This window comes from Polypterus senegalus, chromosome 4, assembly GCF_016835505.1.
Source record: "Polypterus senegalus isolate Bchr_013 chromosome 4, ASM1683550v1, whole genome shotgun sequence".
Taxonomy (NCBI): Eukaryota; Metazoa; Chordata; class Cladistia; order Polypteriformes; family Polypteridae; genus Polypterus; species Polypterus senegalus.
The window spans coordinates 5,281,605-5,308,908 of record NC_053157.1 but is presented as its reverse complement, the minus strand read 5'-3'; the positions used below and the strand labels follow the sequence as shown (position 1 = coordinate 5,308,908).

The 27,304-nt window shown below is 42.4% G+C and overlaps 1 protein-coding gene across 5 annotated transcripts in view; it reads right to left on the bottom strand.

The window, feature by feature from the left end:
• gab1 (GRB2-associated binding protein 1) overlaps positions 1 to 27,304 on the bottom strand; it is a 162,671-nt gene that overhangs the window by 75,166 nt on the left and 60,201 nt on the right. The window contains exon 1 of one of the 5 annotated variants that reach the window (XM_039750195.1): positions 3,622 to 3,910. The exons of the other annotated variants lie outside the window; for them this stretch is intronic. The gene's annotated coding sequence lies outside the window, so the exon portion shown is untranslated. Of the gene's footprint in view, positions 1 to 3,621; positions 3,911 to 27,304 lie in introns of those variants that run through there. 5 annotated transcript variants of the gene reach the window in all.

Below are 27,304 nucleotides of genomic sequence, written 5' to 3'. Positions count from 1 at the left end.
AATCCAGGTGTGCAAAGCTTATAGAGACTCACCAAGAAGACTTGCTGCTGGAATTGCTCCTAAAGGGGCTTCTGCAAGTACTGAATTGAGGGTCTGAATACTTTTATTAAAAATCAAGAATTAAAATTTCATAATTTTGCAGACTTCCCTGAAAATATATGTTATTATGGGATATCGAGTGCAGATTGATGGGCAAAAATGGCAAATGTGTCCATTTAAAATTAAATCACCACACAATAAAAGTGTCCTGAAAGTGGAGGGGTCTGAATACTTTCTGAATCCACCACACACACACACACACACTCACTGACACACACAGTCTGTACATACACACAGGCCCCTTGTTTCTCACTGCTGAGACTGAGGTGGGCGGCCAGAGACGAGGGACGCTCACTTAAATCTCTCAGAGCCATTTTTCATTTTTTTTTTTCTTTTCTTAGCGCTCCTCACTCACCAGTACAATTCCCTGAAACAAAGTGCAAGCCTGAGAAGGTCATCAAAATGGATGATCTCCACAAAACCCTCCACTTCCCCCAACCAGCCTGTCTGCCCGCCAAGGTCAGATGTACCCGACAAAGCCACATCTTTAGAATTCAACACATTCCAATGACATGGCATCTCTGGTCACATGAGCGCACCGGCTTCAGTAGACAATTGGCCATTTGCTGAAGAGTCGCTGGTAGATTTGGAGCTACAGAGGATTACAAAACTGAGATGGATGAAAGCTGAAATGCCAACCCAAATGTTCAGTAAACCCCCCGCCTGCACCCCCCCAGTAGTTATGGATAAAGTCAGAGGCCAAAGCTGACCAAATGAGATAAGGCGTGAGAGACGGGTTCCTTTTCTTTTTTTTTTTTTGGACAAAGCTCATTTTACAAAATGAAAGGTACGAACATCAAAATAAGCGCATGGAGAGAGGAAGATGAAGAGGGGGAGCAAAAAATAAGGTTTGGAATGAAGGAATAATGGACTCTTCACGTTAGTAACAACTTCACCAAGTAGCTGGTTAGGTTTCACTGAATTTAGGAGGATCCAATCGAGCCATTCAAACTGTCTCCTCCAGTCCCAGCATGCAGCTGCTAATACATCTCAAGAAGCTGGAGCCAACACTGGCAGCATGGGGTTCATGGAGTGTACCCACCCTGGGTGAGATGGCAGTCCTTGATAAAGTACACTAATGCATGCACCTGGGCTAATGTACAGTCACCATCTACAAACACACACACACACTCTACAGAAAGGCAGGTAAATGTGCATGTACAGTATATACACACATACTGTAGACACACACAATAGAAATACACACACGCCCACACCATACAGAATGGAGGATAAATACAATAAAGTTACAACTAGGTGTGCCTGTATTGTCACTCATGTGCCATACAGGAGTGTGTGGTGGGCTCAGCACCAGAGGTAAAGCAACCTCCTCTCTTCCATCGTCCACCCCAGAGTGGAGGACAATCCCACCCCAGACGAGTGACCTCACTTTTAGCATGCTTCAGAAGTCCCACCTCCTTTGGGCAACAGCAAATAAAGGAGCAGCCCCAACCGGATGGCAGCGTTCATTCTGAACCCGTGTCGTTAAGGAGCCGCACCGGCCCACACAAGCCACTGTGTTGTGAAGGCTTTGCCCAGCTAAGGAACTCGGCGCTATTTAGCTGGTTTTACTTCTGTTTCGTTTATCATTCCTTATAGTTTATTAGCACTGGTGCCATCTATCTTAAATGGCATGCTCCGAGAAGACCCTAGAGTTTGTTGCCCTTTGCTTGTCATCTTTTACATTACGTTTGTGTGTATATATGTGTATACAGTATCAGTGTATGTGCATGCATACAGTTGAACTATTACACATTTTATATTCATATACACACACAGTACACATTCATTGACATATAAATGTAAACATACATACATACACATGCAGATATATATATATTTATATATACATATTTGTATGTGTATATAGGGTAAATGGATAAGTTATTGTGAAAGGCACTATATGATAGATATGAAAGGCACTATATAATTGACAGACACAGACAAACATGATAGATAGATAGATAGATAGATAGATAGATAGATAGATAGATAGATAGATGTGAAATGCACTATATAATAAATAGATGTGGAAGACAATATAAGATAGATGATAGATAGACAGATAGATATGAAAGGCACTATATAAATTGACAGACACAGACAGACAGATGGATAGATATGAAAGGCACTATATGATAGAGAGATGTGAAAGGCACTATATAATTGACAGACAGATGTGAAAGGCTCTACAGTATAGATAGACAGAGTGAAAGGCACTATGTAACAGATAGGCAAGTAGATGTGAAAGGCGCTATATAATAGATAGACAGACAGACCTTTAATTTTTACAAAGAGACTGGAGACACTTAGTACATACATACAATACAGAATAGATATTATACACACTACAATGGTGTTTGTATGTATATAAACACACACACACACAGAGTCATATACAAACGCACATATGTACAATGAGGGAAGATTTTGTGTATGTATTGACATATTAATAGATATAAATGTGTATACAGTACATTACAAAGTATATACAGTATATCATACACACACACACACTACAGTAAGGGAGATGCATACAATGGAGGGCAGTGTGCAGATGGATGTACACACAGAGACACATGGATGCATACAATATAGAAAAACAAATACTTACTGTGCAAACAGACGTACATAGAAGACAGATGTACAGTACACACACACACACACACACGCAGAGAGTAAATTATACTATTCAAATAAAGTCACGTAAGTACAGAAAAACAGATATAAAGTAGTGGTGTGCATACGAGTATATAACCTGAGAGTTCATGAAGGTAGATCGAGACTATTGATGGCAAACATGCTGCAGTACAATTGAATATTAGACACTGTGTCTGTGTGTGTATTAGAATTTTACTTGATATTATATAGTGCCTTTCCCATCTATCCATTTACAGTAGCTATGTAGTGCCTTCCCTATCTCACCAATCTGCCTATCCAGTATTTTTTTTTATTTCTCTCTGTCCATACAGACCCCCCATCGAGACCCCCACCCACAGCATCGTCCCACAGGCCTCCAGTCACACATACAAACGGCACCTGAAGCTTCGCATGTACCCCAGTGAAAATAAGGGTTGTGGTCGCACACACGTCTGTAACGCACGTGCTTTGTGTCTTTATTTATGCCCCTGTGTACACACACACTTGATGTCCTCCTGGTGATCCTCCAATGTGTATCCTCAGATTTCCCCCTTACATACACATAAAAAGCCCACATCTTGTCTGGGTGGGTGGGTGGGTGTGCGTGTGCGTGTGCTGGTACCCCCAAACACACACACAGGCGTACGGGTCTATACACGTAAACACAGACACGCGCCCGTGTGCCCACCAGTTGTTGCTCAGTTCACTGCTGGCCCTTTACATTCAAGCCCTGCGTCTTACATCTCTGAACCAGAAGCCGAGCCTCGAGACGCCACAAGCGGAGACCTCATTGATTTTTTTTTTTCCTCCTAACACCCCCTAACATGAGCACAGCCCCCAACAGAATACGAAACCGTAAAAGAACAGAGGAGACGTACTGACCTCGCACGCCAAAAACAGAAGAGTGAACTGTCCCGACTGGAAGATCCCAAGATTTTTAGTTGCTGTAAACACCCAGGAGTCGACAGCAGCCGTGCCACTATTAAATGACAAGTGACATTCAAATAGTTGGTGATAGGAAAAAAAAAAAAAAAAGAGAGAGAAAGTGACACGGGACAGGCGTAGAGAACGTCCGGCTTCCCAACAACAGAAAAGAGCAGAAGCAAATCCAACCCTCGGTGGGTAAAGAGGGGGTCTCCTCCTGTCGGCAGCGCCAACTGTTATCAAGCTGCTTCCTCAGAATGATGACCCGCTACGCAGAAGCCACATGTCCAGTTTGAAAAGAGAAAAAAAAAAAATGACTTTCCTCTCTCTCATTCCAAACAAGCCACCCCCCCAACACACACACACTGCCCACCTGCCCCCCTCTCCTTCCTTATCGCTGGCTCCAATCCAGGACAGTGACATCAACAGCTCAGCCCTAATGTAATGAAGTAAGACAGGAGGGGGAGAGAAAAACAACAAAAAAAAGACAGTGGCGGACCACTTGGGATGGCAGCTAAAAGCACAGCAGGCCACAAACACTCGCGCAGTTGTGTGCAGGCACTGGGGGGGCTCAGCGTCACTGCCCTTCACACAGGCCTGCCAGATTACACAGGTGGGCTCCGGCATTTCACAGCTTGGCTTTAACAATGGGCCTGCTCTACCCAAATGAGTTTCTGTGAATGTAGGGGGGCTAAGAAGTGGACAGTAAATAAAACACACAACATCTTAGCGGTATTACAGACACGAGCCTAATCATCTAAACACACACACACACGCAAAGCATGGAACGGTGAACACTGAGCGGTGACACAAACCGGCAAGGGCCACACAAGGGGGTGTCCCACAGCTGGGGTCGTAGGTTCAGGTTCAAGACGGGGAACACGAGCTCACCCAGTGTAACCTGCTGAGGACAGAAACACGCTGCAGTGCACCGAAATGAGGCCCACTGACGTCAGGTTAAGGCTTTGGACTTCAAACCCGGAGGATGTGGGCTCAAATCCCACTACTGACACCACGGGACCCTGTGCTCCAATTGGAAAGACAAAAAAAAAAAGCAACCAATCGTATCTCTCAGATGATGTAAGGTGCTCTGGATAAAAGGTGGCAGCTTAATAATAATAATATTAATATTGGGCACATTTCTGGTGCTTACAGTTCATTGCTCTATACAGATAATCAATGAGGCCCACAGAGAGACCTGAAACAATATACTGAAGACAACAACTAACGCCAACTTCATGTTTGAAACTTGGCTCAGCGGGCACCTACAACTTGTATAATACAGCAGTACACATTACATACATCACCTAAATTATACTTACATGCTGTATACACACACACACACACACACGTATAGTATGAACAGAATCTGCACAAGTAGATCCCTCTTTGGGATTAAAAAAAAAAAAAAAACAGCTCACTATCTACAACAGGCGGCAGACTTTACAGAAGCTCATTATTTATTTGTTATTCATATTTTCATTAATATTATTTTGCTTATTAAAATTAAATAATTTATTTTAAATATTAATATAATTTATTAATATTGATGTCTTCATTTTATTTTAAATATATAGTAATTAACATTATTAATATTAATTTTATTTTAAATATTCACTAAGATAGTAATTACTATAATTTAGTGTATTAATATTAATGTACTAATTCTATTTTAAATACTCATTAATAGAGTAACTTATTAACATTAATGTATTAATTCGGCAGCACAGTGGCACAGTGGGTAGCGCTAAATAATGACTGAAATATTATCGATTAGTTTGACTAACTTGGTTCCAAGGGTGCAAAGACCTCCCACATCCAAATTTTTAATTTTGAGTTTTTATTTTAAAACAGTGCCTCGCAGTTAGGAGACCCTTAAGGGTTCACTTCCCGGGTCCTCCCTGCGTGGAGTTTGCATGTTCTCCCCGTATCTGCGTGGTTTCCTCCGGGTGCTCCGGTTTCCTTCCACAGTCCAAAGGTAAGCAGGTTAGGTGCACTGGCGATTTTAAATTGTCCCTCATGTGTGTGCTTGGTATGTGTGTGTGCCCTGTAGTGGGCTGGCGTCCTGCCTTACGCCCTGTATTGGCTGGGATTGGCTCCAGCAGACACCTGTGACCCTGTGTTTGGATTCAGCAGGTTAGAAAATGGATGGATGGATGTATTAATTCTATTTTAAATACTCATTAATACAGTAATTTATTAATATAATTTATTATTAATGTATTAATTCTATTTTAAACATTAATGAATATTGTAATTTATTAATATTAAGGTCTTAATTTTACTTTAAATATTCATTAAGAATGTAATGTATTAACACAATTTATTAATATTAATGTATTAACTCTAACTTTAAATATTAATTTAGTAATTTTATAGTAATTATACAGTACAGTTTCATAGAATTATAGTAATTTATTACTAGAATTCAATAATATTAATGTATCAATTTTATTTTAAATATTCATTAGTTATAAATTATAATTATAAATGTATTACTATAACTTATTAATTTATTACTTTTATTTGAAATAATATAGTAATTTAGAAATATAATTAATAATAATTAATATTTGATTTATAAAATATAATTTACGTATTGTTAATATTACTTTCTTTTATTCTTTTTTGTTATCTATACTGTTTTATTAATTATTAAATAATATATATATATTTTTTCAAGTGAATTAACATGATTAACTAGTAATGTTAAGATCTGGCCACACATTTTTGAACGACTTTCCAAGTCAAACTGAAGAGATGCTTGCTGTGAGCGCAGACGCCCGCGCCGGCCCACCTCGACTGCCTCTCAGACAAGCGGTGGACTTGAGGAATGTCACACGGCGAGTATAAAAGGTCTTAGGGCCGCACACGTCTGTAACCTCTGCGAGTAGGAGAGACTGTGAGGAATGTAAAGTTGGCACTACACTGTGATACATCGCCGTACTCACCCGGTAGATCTGCGATCACCGGCGTACCTCATCAGAAGAGCTCATCATCCGAAAACGAAACAGCCAAAAATCCAGAGCAAAGATAAAAGTTACAAGCAGATCTGGAGACGGAAGGGGTGAAGATCCCAAATGTGCCAGCTTTGAAGGGGACTGAGGTGTCACTGTCCTATAAACGACGCTTCTTGCATCTTCTATCTTCTTCAATAAATGGGTCTATTTTTCATATTACGTGGCTGGATACTTTCCGGAACATACCTCGTATATCTTTTATCATACAAGTATAAATATTGTAGGAGCAGAACAGACATCCTGGCCGAGAAGAAGGATGGATACTTACCCGGCTGGGAGGCCAGTGGGATGAGAAAATAACTTTGTGCCCGGCCAGTATAATATAATGGATGGACCAGCAGGAGCCAGGAGCTGGGAGCAGTTCCATCCAAGCATACAACAGGTGGCAGTGGTCCTCATGTGGCAGTCCAGTCAGGACACCCGTAGGGGGTGCTTGGGAATCAGGGTCCCTGGGAGCCGATAGAGGGCACTGTCGGGGGAGGACCTTCCTACTTTGTATACGGCCCGGTAGTGCCTCTAGGGTGACACGGACGGCATGACGCTGGAAGCATTCCTGGGTCCAACTTAAAAGTCAGAGTCGGGAGGCAGTGGGTAACAAACACTCAACGGGAGGAAGAACTTGATTTAGTACTGTGCGACTGATCTTTGGAAGGGCAATTAAGAAACATCTTTTATTTAAACCTACAGGTGTGTTGGGCATTTCTGTGTCTTGGGTTTGCGGCTTAGCGGCGCCCCCTTGTGGTTACCATATATTTATAGGCCTGGTGGTGCAATGCTGCCTGGCATTATAGAGCCCCGGGTTCGGAACCCCAGAGTGCACTCCCACTTCATCTGGCAGAGTGGTGGCTCTGCACGGGTATCTGGATGGCTGCCCATTACTACTCTCTGCTGGGCTCCCATGAGCAAAGGGCCCTTAAACCTGAAAACTGGCCCAGGGGAGCCTTACAATGGCTGACCCAGCTCTCCGATCTCCAAAAGTCATGCGAAAAGACTATTTATGGGATTTAATAAAGGATATCAAATCAAAAAATACATATGAGGGAGGGTCCAAGAGTTCCCGTAAGTGTGATACAGCGTGGAGAGTGAGAGACCAGATTACGCACGCCGCACATCCGTAAGTCCAGTTACAACCGGTCTGGATTGGTTTCGCCGTGTTGAATGGTTTGAATTGCCATTTGGAGTTAGACATGTGCATAGTCATTCGGCGCCACGTGCTGACATCAAGATCGTGTGCAAATTGGGGAAATCGGCTTCAGATATAAATATCAGGGCAGACCAACCGCAAGTCCAGACGCCCAGGATTACCAGTTCAAAATTTCAGATGGGGTGGCGTGGTACACCGATACTGGAAAAGCACAGAAAACCCCAAATTTGAAAAGTTTGGTACCAGAAGTACACTCGCTATTTGCAGTTGTGGATAAACGTCCATCCCGTAAATTCAGGGGGCTGTAATGTTTGTCACATCACTGCCAAGGGGACTCCAGGCCGCAGTCACTGCCAAAGGGGCTTCAGTGACGTCAAGTGATAATAAATTCACAAAAGCTTCCGAAATCCTGCTTTGGCCTCGTCATTCTGGGGTGTTGAGAGGGGTGATGAAACGAAACGTCAACGCCTTTAGCACCAGGCCACAACATCACAGAAATGTGACCAAGTGACAAGGGGGCTCTAAAAGTCTTCTGAAGGCGCCGTGTGTATAAATAAAATGAACTCCCGCACACAGACAGATTTCTCCCTAACCCCGTGATCGGCACACGCTCCTGCACCTCCACTTGACAGGTCCGCGTTCTCCTCTACAAATCCCCGGGTCCAGCGATGTGTCAGAGAGCTTCGGAGCGAAACGCAGGCAGGAACTGATGACAAAGCAGCCGTTTCCTGTCAGGCCCCATCATCGACTGCACTTACACAATTAGCAGGCAGGCAGCAGCCCGCGGGTACAAAGCTGACCAGCAGGTGTCCACCTTCATCACTTTCACGGGGACAACCTGAAAGTCCACAGTGGAGGTGACGTCCCAAGAAAACACTAAAACTGGAGGTGCACATCGAGACAGACAGACAGGAAAGATAACCTGAACCCTGTTGGTGAGACGAGGTGCTTTTAAAGTGACTGTCACACCGGGCCCTGCATCATGTTGGGGACAATGACACTTTTTTTTTCCTGGATTCCCCAACTCGGCTCCACAGTTTAACAAAACAAATCAAACACTTCAGACCTTATGATTAAAGTGTACACTCCAGACATTTTGGTCACACAACACTTTTTCTGGCTTTTGGGTGGGCCACTCAGTGACACTCACAGACTTGGGGCTTTTGGGTGGGCCACTCAATGACACTCACAGACTTGAGGCTTTTGGGTGGGCCACTCAAAGACACTCTTAGACCTGAGCTTTTGGATGGGCCACTAACAGACTTGGGGCTTTTGGGTGGGCCACTCAATGAGACCCACAGGCTTGCCCTAAAGTCACTCTCGCCTTGTCACTACTCAGGTCGTCTTTGTGTTGAAAGGTGAACAGTTGCCCCTGGTGGTCTGCACTCTGGAACAGGACCCCTCTGTATTTGGCTGCATTCATCCTTCCCTCAATTCTCACCGGTCCCTCTGTCCCTGTCCCCATAGCATGACACTGCCACCACCATGCTTGTGTTTGTGATTCCTCGGGTAGGGTTTCATGGCTTCCTAAGACTCCCTCGGCCTGCTTCTACCCTTTGGAGTCTGTAGCTGCCATTGTTCAACATGAGGACAGGAGCCGTGCCAATGAAAGTCCCACGAGGCCACTCTGCACTAATGATTGCTGTTTTCTTTGCAGTGAAAAAGGCGGTGGGTGGACAAACAAACCCCCACAAAATTCTGATTCTTGTCTTCGTCTTTCTATCAGATATAAAACCCCTGACCCGTATTGTTAGGAAGTCACTGCACACGGGGGAACATCTGAAGGAGTGCAAAAATGGGCAGCTGCCATCAGTCAGGAATTGGGCCCAGAAGTTGATGGACAGACAGCATCGCCAGGAGGAATTGAAAAAGACAGAAGGGCCAACCCTGCAAATAAATAACTTCATGTCACTGTCAATAAAAGCTAACTTCTGAACTGCTTGTCATTCTACTTCAGTCGACCAGAGAAACATCTGGACACAAAGATCTAGAAACACTGAAGCAGCAAACTTCATATTTGTGTCATTCTCCAAACTTTTACGCCACATACCAACCCAGGCCTGGTCCATGCCTACCCTCTGGTCAGTGCCTATGACATTACAGGACGGGGCACTCGTCCTCTCACGTCGTGTATCTGTGCAGTCGGATCAGCATTCGTTCTCATGGCAGAACTGCCTTTGGCGCCGTAAGCAGCACTCCCTTGCAATCTCAAAAACACCCTGGGAATGCCGGCAACAAACAAGACATGTAAACCTGGCGCTCTTTTCTTTTCATACCAAACCGAATTTCAAGCACGAACACAGGAGGTGCTGCCAAGGCAAAAAAAACCACACGCCCTTCGGGCTGCTGGATGTTCCAAGACAGCGAGATGACAAAAGGTGCGCCTCGTTTACTTCGGGGGGAGCATCCTGCCCTGAGAACTAAAAAATGAATGAATCTGACTTGACGTCATGGTCACCGCGCATGTAGCCACAAGCCTTCGGAGGCAAGCCTGGCACTGCCAGTCGAGTTTTCAGGGCGCCTATGGAACTTCAGTTTGAATTCACTCGACACCAAAATATCAAATACAGTGGTGTCTTGGCTTGTGAGCATAACTTGTCTGTAATCCAAAGCACTCGTATATCAAAGCGAGTTTCGCCGTAAGAAATAGTGGAAACTCATATTCATATAAAAATGATTAATACCTGATACAGTAGGACCTCTGGTCACGAGCGCTTCCGAACACGTAAAAATCGGGTTATGACCAAAAAGTTTGCATCTGTTCACGACCACACGCTCTGGTGGCGAACAAAAACACTTTCTCAACGCGCCAATGATCTCCCATTCTCCGTTTTCGATTTTCTTTTGTCTGCGTACACCGGGCATAACAAAGCAGCTGATGTTGCAAAAGGAGCTCCAGTGTTAACCAAGCCGAGGCTTCAAGTGCTGGAAGAGGTGGAAAAACTGCTGCTAGTGTGGTGGAACGAGAAGCACCTTGAAGGGGATAGCGTAAGCGAGGCGATCGTATCGAGAAAGCCAGGAAGATTCATGGCGATTTGAAGAAACAAAAAATCCTTCTTCGAGCGGCGAAGGTGAGGAATTTAAAGCCAGCAGAGGATGGTCTGAAGTTTCACAAGAGAAGTGGTATTTAATTTTATTTCCCTGTGCTTAAAGCTCATAACAAAAAAAAGTGTTTACAGCAAGCGGTCCGTAAGGGTCTCGCGCAAACTCTTACAATGTTAGTCTTCTCTGTTCAAGGGTTTCTCAATGTTTTTACATTTCGTTTACTGTTAAACTCTCCATTCTATGGTATAATAAACAATTTGTGCTTAAAAATATATATTTACATACAGTTTGTATGGTCTGGAACGGATTAATCGAATTTTAAATACAATCTTATGGGGAAATGACGTTCGGGTTTCGAGTTTTGGAACAAATTACGGTCGTGACCGGAGGTACCACTGTGTGTGTGTATATATCTACACTCACCTAAAGGATTATTAGGACCACCATACTAATCCGCTGTTTGACCCCCTTTCGCCTTCACAACTGCCTTAATTCTACGTGGCATTGATTCAACAAGGTGCTGAAAGCATTCTTTAGAAATGTTGGCCCATATTGATAGGATAGCATCTTGCAGTTGATGGAGATTTGTGGGATGCACATCCAGGGCACGAAGCTCCCGTTCCACCACATCCCAAAGATGCTCTATTGGGTTGAGATCTGGTGACTGTGGGGGCCATTTTAGTACAGTGAACTCATTGTCATGTTCAAGAAACCAATTTGAAATGATTCGAGCTTTGTGACATGGTGCATTATCCTGCTGGAAGTAGCCATCAGAGGATGGGTACATGGTGGTCATGAAGGGATGGACATGGTCAGAAACAATGCTCAGGTAGCCCGTGGCATTTAAACGATGCCCAATTGGCACCAAGGGGCCTAAAGTGTGCCAAGAAAACATCCCCACACCATTACCACCACCAGCCTGCACAGTGGTAACAAGGCATGATGGATCCATGTTCTCATTCTGTTTACGCCAAATTCTGACTCTACCATTTGAATGTCTCAGCAGAAATCGAGACTCATCAGACCAGGCAACATTTTTCCAGTCTTCAACTGTCCAATTTTGGTGAGCTTGTGCAAATTGTAGCCTCTTTTTCCTATTTGTAGTGGAGATGAGTGGTACCGGTGGGGTCTTCTGCTGTTGTAGCCCATCCGCCTCAAGGTTGTGCGTGTTGTGGCTTCACAAATGCTTTGCTGCATACCTCGGTTGTAGCAGTGGTTATTTCAGTCAAAGTTGCTCTTCTATCAGCTTGAATCAGTCGGCCCATTCTCCTCTGACCTCTAGCATCAACAAGGCATTTTCGCCCACAGGACTGCTGCATACTGGATGTTTTTCCCTTTTCACACCATTCTTTGTAAACCCTAGAAATGGTTGTGCGTGAAAATCCCAGTAACTGAGCAGATTGTGAAATACTCAGACCGGCCCGTCTGGCACCAACAACCATGCCACGCTCAAAATTGCTTAAATCACCTTTCTTTCCCATTCTGACATTCAGTTTGGAGTTCAGGAGATTGTCTTGACCAGGACCACACCCCTAAATGCATTGAAGCAACTGCCATGTGATTGGTTGATTAGATAATTGCATTAATGAGAAATTGAACAGGTGTTCCTAATGATCCTTTAGGTGAGTGTATAAATGTGTGTGTGTGTGTGTGTGTATATATATATACATACAGTGAACCCTCGTTTATCACGGTTAATCTGTTCCAGACTCTACCTTTATAAATCGAATATTTTCACAGTTAGAGTATAGAAAACCTGTTTACGACCTTCTAAATACGTTTTTTTTTAACATTTAGAGCCCTCTAGACATGAAATAACACCCTTTAGTCACCATTACACTCGTATTACCCAATATATTAGACAAAATAAGAGAAAATAAGACATATTAGACGTTACAAATATCATATTATTACTAGGCTCACCCGCCTTTTAAGGAAACCGACTTTTATCCTCAATTTTTGTGCGCTCCATGCGTACATCAGGCATGTAAGTGTAGGGAATGAGAACATCAAAGTGCCCATTCATAACATCTCCCGAAAACCTACGTTTTTTTATCCCCTCAAGTGCCTGTTCAAAGTCATACAATGTCAGCCCGAATCTGTACCGCTAAAGACGGAGTTTCATGCACTAAATAAGCTATAGATGAGAATAAGCAAGCACCATCTCATTGGATAGTAAGCATCTTCCACCAGCGCTTAGTTTTATTGTCAGAAGGCTTAGAAAAAGCAGCACGTTTAGGAGCCATCGTGGGGCTTAGATAAAAGTTCTCAGAAAGCGCATGCGTAGTGACATAAGCATGTATGAGAAAAAAATCGCGATAGAGTGAAGCCGCGAAAGTCGAAGCGTGATATAGCGAGGGATCACCGTGTGTGTGTGTGTGTGTATATATTATATATATATATATATATATATATATATATACTAGCCATGTGCGCCCAACTACGATGCGCATGTTAAAGTTGTCTGTGAAGGGCTCTCTGTTTAAACGCAGCTGCAAGTCATGAACTGGGCCCTTCGTCGCACAAGATTATGATTTTTTTTATAAGGGAAACAAAATTACAAAGGAAAACCCTTGGACATTGACTTGATAGGAACGGCCTACTCGGAATCACTGTCCGAATCGTAATTATGTGGTGGTGTAGGAGCATTTCTGCTTCTGTCCGTTCACAGTCCATCTCGTTTTCACGACGCTATCGTTTCCTCTCACGATGTCTTCTCAACCTTTCTCCAATCTCACAGGTTGCTTTGTGGCAATCCAAAGAGTAAGGCAATATAGACGGAGCAATGGTTATAAAAGGGGGACACATAGGTATCCAAGCTCTTTAAAGCATAAATAGAGATCACTTCACTGACATGTGAGCAAGCCACGGTACAACTGTGAGACGCGAAGCACTCGCCGGCTACAACGTAACAATAATAATTTCTGGAAAGTGCTGTTATGTTGTCATTCATTTTACCCACTGTCTTTCTTTCAATCATATGTTACGTTGGCACGTACCTTCTATCTTCGGCAATCTCATTCTCTAACCAGGCCTCAGGAGCTAACCAGCGTAACACTGTCCACCACCCCATTCGTTATTCCGGCACATTGTTGAGATTTGTGAGTAACAACGACGTACTAAACTGGAAGGTGGTCTACGCGTACGTGGAACTCGTGGACAAACAAAGATCAAGATCTAAATGAAGATCTCTTTAGTTAATTTAAAGCACAACAATTTGTTTAGTTTGAATGTCTGTGTTGAGGTGTGACTGGCGTACTGCAGTCTTCAGTAGTATAAGCCTGGAGGAGATTCTTAGTGCAATGCCTATGTTTTAGCGGTCTCTCTACTGCCATCTGACTGACTCGTCACTAATTCTCCAACTTCCCGTGTAGATAGAAGGTTGAAATTTGGCAGGCTCATTCCTTACAGCTTACTTACAGAAGTTAAGCAGGTTTCATTTCGAAATTCTACACGTAACGGTCATAACTGGAACCTACTTACGTACATATATACAGCCATAGCCTGCAGCTCGGTCGCCATGTGAGGCAGCGTTGTGTATAGAAGGTAAATATTCGCGGGTGAAGGACTGTGCTTAGCATATTCATAAGTGCAGCTACTGCAGAAACCCTCTGACGCTGAACAAGCCTTTGTAGACATATTGATAGGAAAGCAAGGTGTAAAGTTTAAATTACGTCCATAGACACGCTGCCGCTAAATATTCGCAGGCAAATCCACAACTTAATACCGGGAATGCCCGTTAAACATCTTAGATTCACGAGTACTGATTTGGGTGGTGAACACTTCGATGAATGAAACCTGTTATCTTTACAACGGTTGACAAACACGGAATATTAACTTGAACACAACACGTCCTCCAAATACGAACCTGATTGAAAGAAATAATGAGAATCAAATCCTTGATGACAGCAACACTCATAACACTCACAAAACAATTACATTGACAATCATGTTACATTATTTTTAAAATGTTTCCTTTTCTTTTCATAACTTCTTTAACACACTACTTCTCCGCTGCGAAGCGCGGTATTTTGCTAGTATATATGTATTTTTATATATTATTTTTAACTTTTTAGTCTTGGGTTTGTTTTGATATAATTTTGTAATCAATATTGCAACGCTTTATTTAATATTTCTGTCTGTTTCTAGCGCCATCTATTGGTGAAATCTTGAACTTTTTTTTCTGCCTAGAGGGGGCTGGGCGGTCTCGTGGCCTGGACCCCCTGCAGATTTAATTTTTTTTCCAGCTGTCTGGAGTTTTTTTTTTGTTTTTTCTGTCCTCCCTGGCCATTGGACCTTACTCTTATTCTATGTTAATGAGTGCTGTCTTATTTTAATTCTTACTTTGTCTTTTATTTCTCTTTTTCTTCATCATGTAAAGCATTTTGAGCTACATTATTTGTATGAAAATGTGCTATAGAAATAAATGATGTTGTTGTTGAACTATTCTCAGTCAGTCAGTCAGTCATAATCCAACCTGCTATATCCTAACTGCAGGGTCACGGGGGTCTGCTGGAGCCAATCCCAGCCAACACAGGGCGCCAGGCAGGAAACAAACCCCGGGCAAGAGCAGTGAAAGGCAACCTTTTTCGAGTTGCGGCGCACTCAGTCCAAAACTTTTCTTTCGCAGCGCACCTGAGGGACTGCCCATAATAAAGTCGTGACGACACAATCTATGGACAATCGCCAATAAAAACAGTTCATTTTACAAGTTTGAAAGACATTTCTGTATTAATAAAGGAATCAAAGGATAAATCTTCAATTTAATTAATGTGAACGTTGGGATTGTTTTTCAGCACATATGAGATTGATGCGAGGATCAATTTTCGAAAGACAGACACGCATTTCCTTGTCGATCATTTGAAGTCTCTCGCGTTTCTTAAACTTCATTTCCGTAAGTGTTCCGTTATCTGATTTAAATATTTTAAATACTTTTTTAAAACATTATCTTTTTAATCAACCAAAAGTTCAAAAACACTAGCAATTTTAAATATTTTACAAAAGTTTTTGCGGCATCCCTAGAAAATTCCACGCACACCGGTTGCCCGACAATGCACTAAAGTATTGAGACTCAGCTTCGTGTTTTGGGGTGTAAGACAGGGACTCGCACGTCACAGCACACACACACATGCACAGTCACACACTATACGCTCGTACAGATGTTTAGTATATGAGTTAGGAAGTGATGGGTCGTTCTTGAACGATTCGTTCATTTTGAACGAATCTTTAATGTGACTCGGGAAGAGCGGGTCGTCTCGTGGGAGTGATTCGTTCAGTCGCGCATGCGCATTTGCGCAACTTCCTATAGTTTCTGTATTGGAATTGATTCACCCGTTTCGAGTCTTCGGGTTTTACGAGTCGTTCGTTCATCACGTGACAGCCCCATTAGCTTAACCTATAAAGTCTGAGCCGGAAAGAGAATTGAACGAAATGACTCGAAAAATGATTCGTTCATTTTGCTGAATGAGACTCAAAGGTCCGAGTCGGTAAAATGATCTGAACTTCCCATCACTAATATGAGTGAGGCACGCCGACTGAGAACGAGCATTGGAGACGATTACCCACAATCCCACAGCGAGAGAGAGAGAGAACCACCATCAGCTCAGTTGTGATCACCTGATGCTCGGCGGACAAAGCGTCTACGGACTACTTGTATTGCAAGACCTCGCTCGTTCATCAAGTTAAAATGTATTACAAAATTTTAGCTCATCTGGCAAAACACTCGCAATCCAAGGTTTTACTTCACGGACATAAAAAGCCAACAGGGGCGTTCTTAGCAAATAGAGGATTCACAAAGTATTCAGACCCCCTCATCCTTCTGCACAACCTGGTGTCGCAGACACCAATTTAAACGGATCAATTTGCCATTGTTACCCATCATTCAATACTCGAGAACCCATACTGACAATGTGACACGTTTTCAGAAAGTCTTGAAAAATGTATTACGAATCAAAAACTAAGCGAAATGACACCTTTTATTGGCTAACTAAAAAGATTACAATATGCAAGCTTTCGAGGCAACTCAGGCCCCTTCTTCAGGCGAGATAATCTCTCATTCCTAGTAGTATGCAGACCCTTAACTCAGTACTTTGTAGAAGCCCCTTTTGGCAGCTTTGAGTCTTCGGGGTCAGTCTCTCTACTCAGCTGACCCCGTTCTTCCTGGCAGACCCCTTTAGATTTGATATCAAGTGTCTAGAAACTGCCATTTTCATGGATCTCCATGCATCGTCCTATGAGGTTTAAGTCTGGCCTTTTGGGTGGGCCACTCAATGACACTCACAGACCCGACCTTTTGGGTGGGCCACACGACGACACTCACAGGCTTGTCCTAAAGATACTCTGGCCTTGTCACTACTTCAGGTCGCCCCAGTATGTGGTGGTCTGCACTCTGGAACAGGACCCCTCTGTATTTGGCTGCGTTCATCCTTCCCTCAATTCTCACTGGTCTCTCTGTCCTCGTCCCTGTCCCCACAGAATTACGCTGCCACCACCATGACTCATCATACTGTTTTAAAATAAAAACTCAAAATTAAAAATTTGGATGTGGGAGGTTTTGCACCCTTGGAACCACGTTAGTCAAACTATTCGATGACATTTCAGTTATTATTTACTGCTCTGAAGCTGATCTTTCCGATCATAAATTACGATAGCAATTGACGAGAACAATTCCTAATTAAATTGCAGAATTCCGGTATCTGAGGATTTAAGTTTCAAGTCTGGTGTTTTTCCATCCAGCTGTTTTTTTATAAAATACTTTTTAAAAACCATACTTCTACTGTATTAAGTTAAAAAGTGTACTAAAAAGTAAAAAAACAAAAAAAAAACAAAAAAGTTCCTTATACATCATTCATAAAATAAAAGGTGTTGAATGATGAAAAGCGCCCATGCTTTTACTTTACGAGTGATAGATAGATAAAGTGAAAGGCACTATATAATAGATAGATAGATAGATAGATAGATGCACCATATAATAGAGAGATGGATAGATAGATAAAGAAAGGCACTATATAATAGATAGATAGATAAAGAAAGGCACTATATAATAGATAGATAGATAGATAGATAGATAGATAGATAGATAGATAGATAGATACAGTAGATAGAGGCACCATATAATAGAGAGATGGATAGATGGATAAGAAAGGCACTATATAGTTGATAGATAGATAAACAGTGAAAGGCACTATATAATAGATAGATAGATAGATAGATAGATAATTCCCATACTCCAGCAGCAGCATACTGATAATAACAATATTAAATATCAGAGTGATAACAATGCAGGTATAACAGACAATAACTTTGTATAATGTTAACGTTTACCCCCCGAGTCGCATAGTGTGGGGTCTCCTCAGTCTGTCATTAGAGCAGGATGGTGACAGCAGTCTGTCTCTGAAGCTGCTCCTCTGTCTGGAGATGATCCTGTTCAGTGGATCCTCCATGATTGACAGGAGCCTGCTGTATGAGAGACTTTTTTTTTTTTTTTACTTTTTAAGTACACTTTTTAACTTAATATAAGCGTAGTTTTTAAAAAGTATTTTTTTATTTTATATATATATATATATATATATATATATATATATATATATATATATATATTATTTTCAACTTTTTCGTTTTGGGTTTGTTTTAGTATCATTTTGTAATCAATATTTTAACACTTCCTTTAATATTTCTATCCGTTACTAGCGCCATCTATTGGTGAAATCTTGAACTATTCTTCATATGAAAATTTCATTTCTTAATTAACATGGATTAATTGATCAATTAGGGAAACTGAATATTAAGTGTGCAAAATTTCAAGTCATTTTAGACAACAGGAAGTCGGTTAAATATTGGATTACAAGATTTGTACCAGACAACAAACAGGTGAAGTTAAAAGACGCGTGGTAATAATAAAATGGAGATGAATGCCAGCATTTTTAAACAAAAATGGCAGTCCACCGTAAGGAGTGCATAGAGTGCAGAGAAGCCAAAAGAAACGACAAGAGCGTTTCATTTCATTTAGTGTGAAATAAAATTCTGATCTGTGTGGTTTACTCTGCTATATTTTGGTGCGTAGAAGTCAAAAGATACAGAATTAATGTGACACATGTGGACGAAAGGCAAAAATGAAGAGTGTTACCCGTGAAAATGGACCCAGTAGAGGGTCTTGGTTTTCGTTCATCATTTCCTGGTATATCCAGTGGCAACTGAAATCCTGAACACATGGGATGTGATGCTATAAATATGGTGGGGTTCGCATTCTCTGTTACCCCTCTGTGGATGAAAAACCTCTTTTCTCTTTAAACTAGTGCTAGTCGGCCCCAACGTTAGGTTTTAACCCCTCTTTGGTATTTTTTAATGTCTGCTTTATCGCTGCACAAACTTTCTTTACCCCTTTGACCCCGCTTTCTCACTTCTTTATCATTTTTCTTTTCTTTTATTAAACACATACAATATTCTTTGGCACCCTGCTTGTCATTACAAGGCGGCAACCTGTTAGTAATGCAGCCTTCTCCTTTATCAGTTTATGTCAAACATCATGAGTAAGAATGGAAAAAAAAACAAAAAAAAAACAGGGAGTCGAAAGAATGCAATATGCGGATCCAGGGAATCAAACACAAAGTTTAAGCCGCCATTGTGTTTCTCCAGCTGCAGATGTGAAGAGGGCTTCCCTGGTGCTCGGCGTGGAATGATGAGTCACGGAAATGGCTGGGAATCAAGTTTCGACTCGCCTGCTCCCAGGTTAACTGGAGAGTGTGACAGACAGACAAATACTGGCTCAGCCGGTCGGTCTGCTCTGGGTCAGTGCGGAAGGGGGATTACTCTGACATTCCAAATTTCCAAGGACGCCGCCGGCTCCTTATGTTTCAGGTTTCGAGAGCCGTGCAGAGTGTAGCTCACGAAGGCCATGATGAAGTGAAGTGATCTCAGAATTCACAGAGGCGGCGTCCACCTTGAAAAACGAGTCACCGGCGTGCGTGCGTGCAGTGCATGGAAACCGCATGGACGTTTTCACACTGTATTGTTACTCGACATCAAGACACAGTGGATTGAATTTGTCTTTTTTTTTTTTATTTTGACACGAATCAACAGGAAGAGACTCCTTAAAACCAACGTGGAAACGGAGCTCTGAGACTTGGTTTAAATTAATGACAAATTTGAAATGCCAAAAAGTCGGAATTAACGTAAGCCGACCCATTTCAGGGAGTTCATAAGAAATGGACTGATTTACTTCATGAGGCAGACGTACTGTGGACGTTAGGGGTCGCTGTTGCACCCTAAACGCAACAGACACAAGTTAAAAGCACCAAGAAGTGTTCTTTTAATTATTTCTTCTTTCCAAAGCACCTCCACCACAACAAACACAATCAATAATTCAATACTCTTCTTCTTCTTCTCCTCTTCCACACCTCCCAGCAAGCTCCCTCCCAACTACCTCCCAACTCCATCTCGCTCGCTGGCTCTCCAGCAGTCCTTTAAATAGTCCTTGACCCAGACGTGACTCGTCAGATGGAGAACTGTATTTTTCTTCAGCCCGGAAGATCGTCTGTGCTTCCGTCCCTGTGACTTTGGAGTACACAGTAGGGACTCCCCAGTCTCCCTGCAGCGTCTCCTGCCGCCACCCACGGGACAAGGCAGGGCTGTGTTGCCGAACTGCCAAGTCCCATAGTGCCCTGCGGGCATTTGGGGCACCACTGAAGTCCAGGGAAGCTTCCTGGGGGAGGCAGTGTCCCTGATAAGCTGCCCTACCCTATCCTTCCGTTACTGGGGCGTCCCAGCCGAAATAAACTGCCGGCCATCCCTTATAGTACAAAATAAACAAGAAAAAGTGCGTCACACGTTGGAAATATTAAAATTATAATAAAAAAAATATTATATTGTGTGCTTCAATTTAAATGCTTAAAGTCGAAATATTTTCGACTGTAAGACAAACAGGTCATTTTTCACCCCTCTGATTGAGATCCACAGAGTAGGGCTGCCAACTCTCTCTCTCTGGAAATGATGACATTTGGGTCAAAAAATGAGGACTTTGGAGGACACCAACACGGCTTTATACTGTCTCTTAAGGTTTTTATTTTTTTTAATGACTAGGGGGCTTCGCTCGCCGAACCCCCCGGCCTGCGCTATGCGTCAGCAACTTTGTGTCTCTGATGCTCGCATATGTGGATTTCACTTTCACCTAACAACACATCTGTTAATTCTCGCAGATACGCCTCTTCATTGGGCAGAAACACAACTTTTCCCTGATGGCAACACGAATTAGACGATCTACAAGTCTCCGACTTATAGTTCAAATCCAAACAATATATTTGATCTCTTTTCGCTGTTCCGTTATTTCACCGAGTAATCATTTCCATTTGTTTGCGCTAATGCGACCTTTACTATTAGTTTTTTGAGACTAACCTGCTCTGCATGTGTATCGCGTCACCGTTTTTGAATTCTTTACGACGTTCTACTTTGTCATCTACTCTTTGTCTTTTATTTTCGGCCTCAGGCGTTGGTTGAATCTCTTGGCACAAAGTCTTGTCTCGCAAAACTTAGAACGGAACATATGTAAGGTGTCATCGATCACGTTCAAATTTCAAATAATCAATAGATCAGACAAATTCAAAGTACAGTAGAACCTCGGCTACAGAATTCATTCCAAAACGATTTGGTCGTGAACTGAAGTAATTTTCCCCATAGGATTGTATGTAAATACAATTAATCCATTCCAGACTGTAAGAACTGTATGTAAATATATATTTTTTATTTTAGTTTTTAAGCACAAATATAGTTAATTAAACCATAGAATGCACAGTGTAATAGTAAAGTAAATGTAAAAACATTGAATAAAACCTTAAACAACAGAGAATACGAACACTAGTTTGCGCTATAGCGCTACCAACCGCTGGCTAAAAGCACTTTTTTTAAGCACTGGGGAAAAAAAAATGAACATTTGAAAAAATCCGTACTGTAATTTAATAAACCACCAAGAAAAATAACATTGCAACAATGCACGCTACGAACAGATCGCTGGAAACAGAAGTGAAAACAAAATCAAGCCCAGTGCATTCCTTAACTGCCTTCCTCGTTAATCCTTAATGCGAACAGCTCTCTCTCGCGCCGCCTGTGTGTGTGTCGCACTCTCTCTCTCTCTCTTACTCGCTCTCGCTCGCTGCACAGGGAGAGACTGAACACGTGCAAACCGAATAGGAAACTGGCTTGTTCGTATACCGAGTGTGTGGTTGTGAGCCGAGGCAAAAGTTTGGCAAACTCTTTGGTCGTAAACCGACTTGTACGTGTACCGAGACGTTCGTGAACCGAGGTTCCACTGTAGGTAAAGCGGTAATATTACCATCATCATATCAAGGTAGTGTAAGAGCATTGCAACAGTTATCTCATGACGCAATGGCAATATCCCGAACTATCGGTTGGCCAGATCTATTTATTACAATGACGTGCAATCCACAATGGCCAGAAATTCGTCAATTCTTGAGAACAATGCCACCAGCTACTTCAGCTCTGGATATTCCAACTTTCGTAAGTAGTTTGTTTTATCAGAAAGTCTTAAGTTTTATCGAAAGAACTCGAATCGGTGTTCGGTCAAATCAGAGCATACATTTACACAATCGAATTTTAAAAACGGGGTTTACCTCACGTGTATTTATTGATTATGTTGCAAAATAAATTATCAGCTGCTGATGATGTCGTTCGTTTTGTCTGTGCTGAAATTCCAAACAGAAAAAAAAACAATCCTGAATTAGGGTACAAAGTCATTAAGCACGTCTCACGGATCTCATTTAAAAGATTCAGTATATTGAGACCCAAAACAAAAAAAGTGTTTAAAGAAATTTCCAAAAGCGGTCGTTCAAACAACAGATATGACTAATGCTGGCTTTCCTGATTATCGCCAAAAGAGATAAATCGTCACAAACAACACACTTATCAACGGAAAGAAAGATGAGCGGCAGAGCCCCCTAGTATTTATTAAATTATTTGAAGAAGTGACTTATTACTTGATCAGATGATAACTAAAAAGATATTCCATTTATATATCAGAATAAATGTGTGATTTGTTTAAATGAACTGAAACTTCAATACAGTGATACCTTGGAATCCGAACTTAATCCGTTCCAGAACCTCGTCCGAATTCAAAGACAATTTTTTCCCCTTTAAGATAATAGGAACTGGATTAATCCGTTCCTGGGTCCCACAAACTCAAATTCTCAAAATGATTTTCACTGTAAATAAACTGGATTTTAAGGTAAAATACTAACAAATAATGATAATATATATTTGAATAAAAATGAAAATTAATAAAATTAAAAATTGTAGCTCTAACAGCTACACTTTTTAGGACCCATGGCGAATACACTAAGTTGTTACTATATATAAAAAAAAAATAACACAAAACAGGCGCAAAAGGAATCCTGGTATCCTGAAGGTTGCCGGTTCGAATCCCCGTCACTGCCAAAAGAGATCCTACTCTGCTGAGCCCCTGAGTAAGACCCTTAACCTACAATTGCTCTAGGGGCGCTGTACAATGGCTGAACCTGCGCTTTGACCCCAAGGGGTATGCGAAAACTAACAAATTCCTAATACAAGAAATTGCATCAGGCGAAATAAAGAACAAAAAAAATAACTAAATAAATTGGCAGTGAAAATCACACGACGGCGTATAGGTGGCCCGATAGCTGGGGAGACGTACGCACAAAACACATACGAACAACGTGCTGGGTGTTCAGATTCCGGGACAAAATTTGCTCGAATTTTTCGTTTCGTTCAGATTCCAAGTTGTCCGAGTTCTGGGGCGTTCGGATTCCACGGGCAATACTGTAGTTGACTCATTCATTTACAAATTTAAATCCATTTTGGTCTAACGGGTACTAATAATATTTTCCATTAAAATATCACAAAGCAGTACTTACTCACGCTCAAAACACGACGGACTGTGCCCAAACACGTCCCCGATTTCACTTCCACTCTTGCCAAGATTAACAAGAAATCTAACGTTTGTTTGTTGATTCTAATGCCAGCTCCGACATTCTCGCGACGGCACACGAGAACACACGAACAATAACGAACGCCGTTCATCAAGACACGGCCACAGCTGCGAGACACTGATATGCAAACCTTACCGAGCTGTTTGTACACGCGGAGGCAAATTCACGAATTTTAATTGTCAGACCTCGTCCGTTGTCATGGACGTTTTCCTGGGGTGCTGTTAAAATTCGGGCGTCCGGGTGGAAATACCGTAAGGTTTAGGTGTTGGCCAGATTCTATCTGTCCCTCATTTTGTAAAAGTGTTTGCTACAGAAATCTGGTGGCAAACCTCCGCATTTGTTAGAAGTCAGACGCGCTACGGGCTTGTGATGGAGCGACACGTGAAGAGGTCTGGAGGTACATGAGAAAGAAAAAAGAGGGCCTGACAAGGGTGTGAGGCTTGTCCAGGATCTGCATGAGGGAATGAGGACTTTGGTTGGGGTAACAGACAAGATCTCAGTTTATAGGTGGTCTGTACCAGGGGTCTTCTCGAAGTCCCGACCTCTTTGATCTGGCTATGGATGTGTTGAGTCGTGGGATAAAAGGTCAGTCCACCTGGTAAAGGCCTTGTGCCGATGACTTTGTGTCGTGTAGCACAGTGGAGAGGAAACTAGAAGGATGGAGAAGGGCTTTGGAAGATTGAAGATAAAGAGGACGAAGACAGGATATGTGAGGATTAATGATGGTCGGGATTCAGAAATTAGAGCTGCTGAAAAGAGTAGAGGAGATTAAATATGTTGGATCAGTGGTGGCACAAGATGGAAAGAATTAGATGCTGAGATGACCCGCAGAGTGCAGTGTGGATGGAACAACTGGAAGGAGTATTGTGGGATTGAAGGATTAGATCGAAGGTTAGAGATAAAGCGGTGGTAAGACCAGCAATGATGAAACGGGCAGTAATGGGGGCACAGCAGGAGAAAGACATCAGATATGGCAGAAATGAGGATACAGAGACGGGTGTGTGGAGTTACAACAAAGGACAGAATAAGAAATGAGACACTCAGGAGGTCCAACGAAAGTGGGCGAGACGTCCAAGAAAGCACAGGAGGTGGTATGGACATGTGATGAACAGAGAGATGTGGGCAAAGGAATGATGGGAGTGGAGGTCCAGGGGAAAGAGAAAGTGAAAGAAGAAGAACTGAAAGGAAAAGGATGTGAGCGAGGAAGAGCTGCAGGTATGAGCTGTTTGGAGAGGGTCAATCAAACACATCGATCTCCACAAAGAAGTGGGGAAAGATGAAGAGGGGTGGGGGGAGAAGAAGAAGCAGCAGCTTTGCATAGCTCTCTTTTCAATTTAACACTGAAGAGTCACTTTCCTGTGCATCATCTGATAAGGTGCCACATGAGAGGGTGGGCATCAAACTAAAAGAGGTGGCACTTCAGGGTGATGTTTTTAGATGGGTGCAGAATTGGCTCAGCCACGGGAAGCTGAGGATGATGGTGAGAGGAACCTCATTAGAATTGGGTGATGTTAAGAGTGGTGACCAGCAGGGGGCAGTGCTAGTGGTATTTTTAATATATATAATTGATTTAAATAGGAATATAAGTAACAAGCTGGTTAAGTTTGCAGATGATACCAAGATAGGTGGATTAGCAAATAATTTAGAATCCATTATATCATCACAGGAGGACCTGGATAGGAGACAGGCTTGGGCAGATTTGTGGCAGATGAAATGTAATGTCAGTAAATGTAAAGAATTACACATAGGAAGTGAAAAAGTTAGGTTTGAATACACAATGGGGGGGTCGGAAAATCGAGAGATTTAGGAGCCATAGTGGACTCGACATTATCACCTGCCAGATAAGCCATTAAGAAGGCTAGCAGAATGTCAGGTTATATAGCGCCTTGACGTGTGCAGTACAAGTCACAGGAGGTTCTGCTCAGTCTTTATAACACACTGGTGAGGCCTCATCTGGAGTACGGTGTGCAGTTTTGCTCTACAAAAAGGACATAACAGCACTGGAGAAGGTCCAGAGAAGAGCGACTCAACTGATTCGAGGCTACAGCGGATGAGCTATGAGGAAAGATTAAAAGAGCTGAGCCTTTAAAGAAGATTAAGAGGCGACGTGATTGGAGTGTTTAAAATGATGAAGGGAATTAGTCCAGTGGATCGAGACGACGACTTTAAAATGAGTTCAGCAAGAACACGAGGACACCGCTGGAAACTTGTTAAAGGTGAATTTCACACAAACCTGAGGAAGTTTTTCTTTACACAAAGAACGACAGACACTTGGGATAAACAACCAAGTAGTGTGGTAGACAGTAAGACGTTAGGGACTTTCAAAACTCGACTTGGTGTTTATTTTGGAAGAAATAAGAGGACAGGACTGGCGAGCTTTGTTGGGCTGAATGGCCTGTTCTCGTCTGGAGTGTTTTAATGTTCTGATTGCCAAATTCAATTCACTGCTGTCTACCAATAAAATGTGAGAACTTCCAAGAGGGTAAATATTTTTCATAGGAAACTATACTCCAATTTTTTTTAAGCTAACATTTATTAAAATAATAATAATAAAAAAAAATACCAATACTTTCAGCGAGTGATTCTGCCAGTCCAAGCAACAGGACAGGCCTCTGCACTTTCCAACAAAACTCAGCTTTCAAGTGGGCAGTCCAGGCTTAAAACACGGCGCCTTTCCATCTTTTGTGGTCGGGTTGGGGCGGGTTTGTGTTGGGGGCTGCGTTTACTAAAGCAGGCATTCCATTATAACAGATGCAGATAAGGCAGACGGACCACTTGGAGGAAGAATGGGAGGGCAGCATGTTGTCCATATGAGGACAATTTTAAATGAGATAACATCCATCTTTGTGGTATGCCGTTCTGGTGAAACAGTGATGGGCCCCCTATTGAGCGTCACTTGTGTTTTACAGGAGGCGCTCGATCCCGCCACCGCCCATTTGACAGTTTCTGTCTGCTATTACTATTTGTGTGGATTGCTTGGGTTGTTACCGACAGTCTGGTGAAAATTTCATGTCAGTGGCCCCGTTTGAAATCTATTGGTTGAGAAAAACGTTGACGCGTTCAATACTTATTTTCCCCGCTTTATATACATTTGTGTGCTCATAAAAAGCATAAGGCCTGAACACACTTGTCAGGAGAGCCTGGAAACTGATGTGGGGGGTGAAGGAGGATGGTGGCAAACTTGGAAGGCATCATGAAAAAAAAATAAAATCCCGGGCATCCCCTCCAGGAGGCGCTCTCACACACACTCTCACTCGCTCTCGCTCTCTCTCACTTGCTCTCTCTCTTCCACTCGCTCGCTCTCACTCACACACTCGCTCTCTCTCTCTCTCTCACACTCGCCCTCTTCTGGAGCCCTTTCAGGCACGGGCTCAGTCCAACACAGTGTGCCTAGAAGCGCCTCTGGGGGTCTTTTATGCCCACTGGTTTTTGTGCCAAGGCAATTCAAAGCTTTCTCTCAA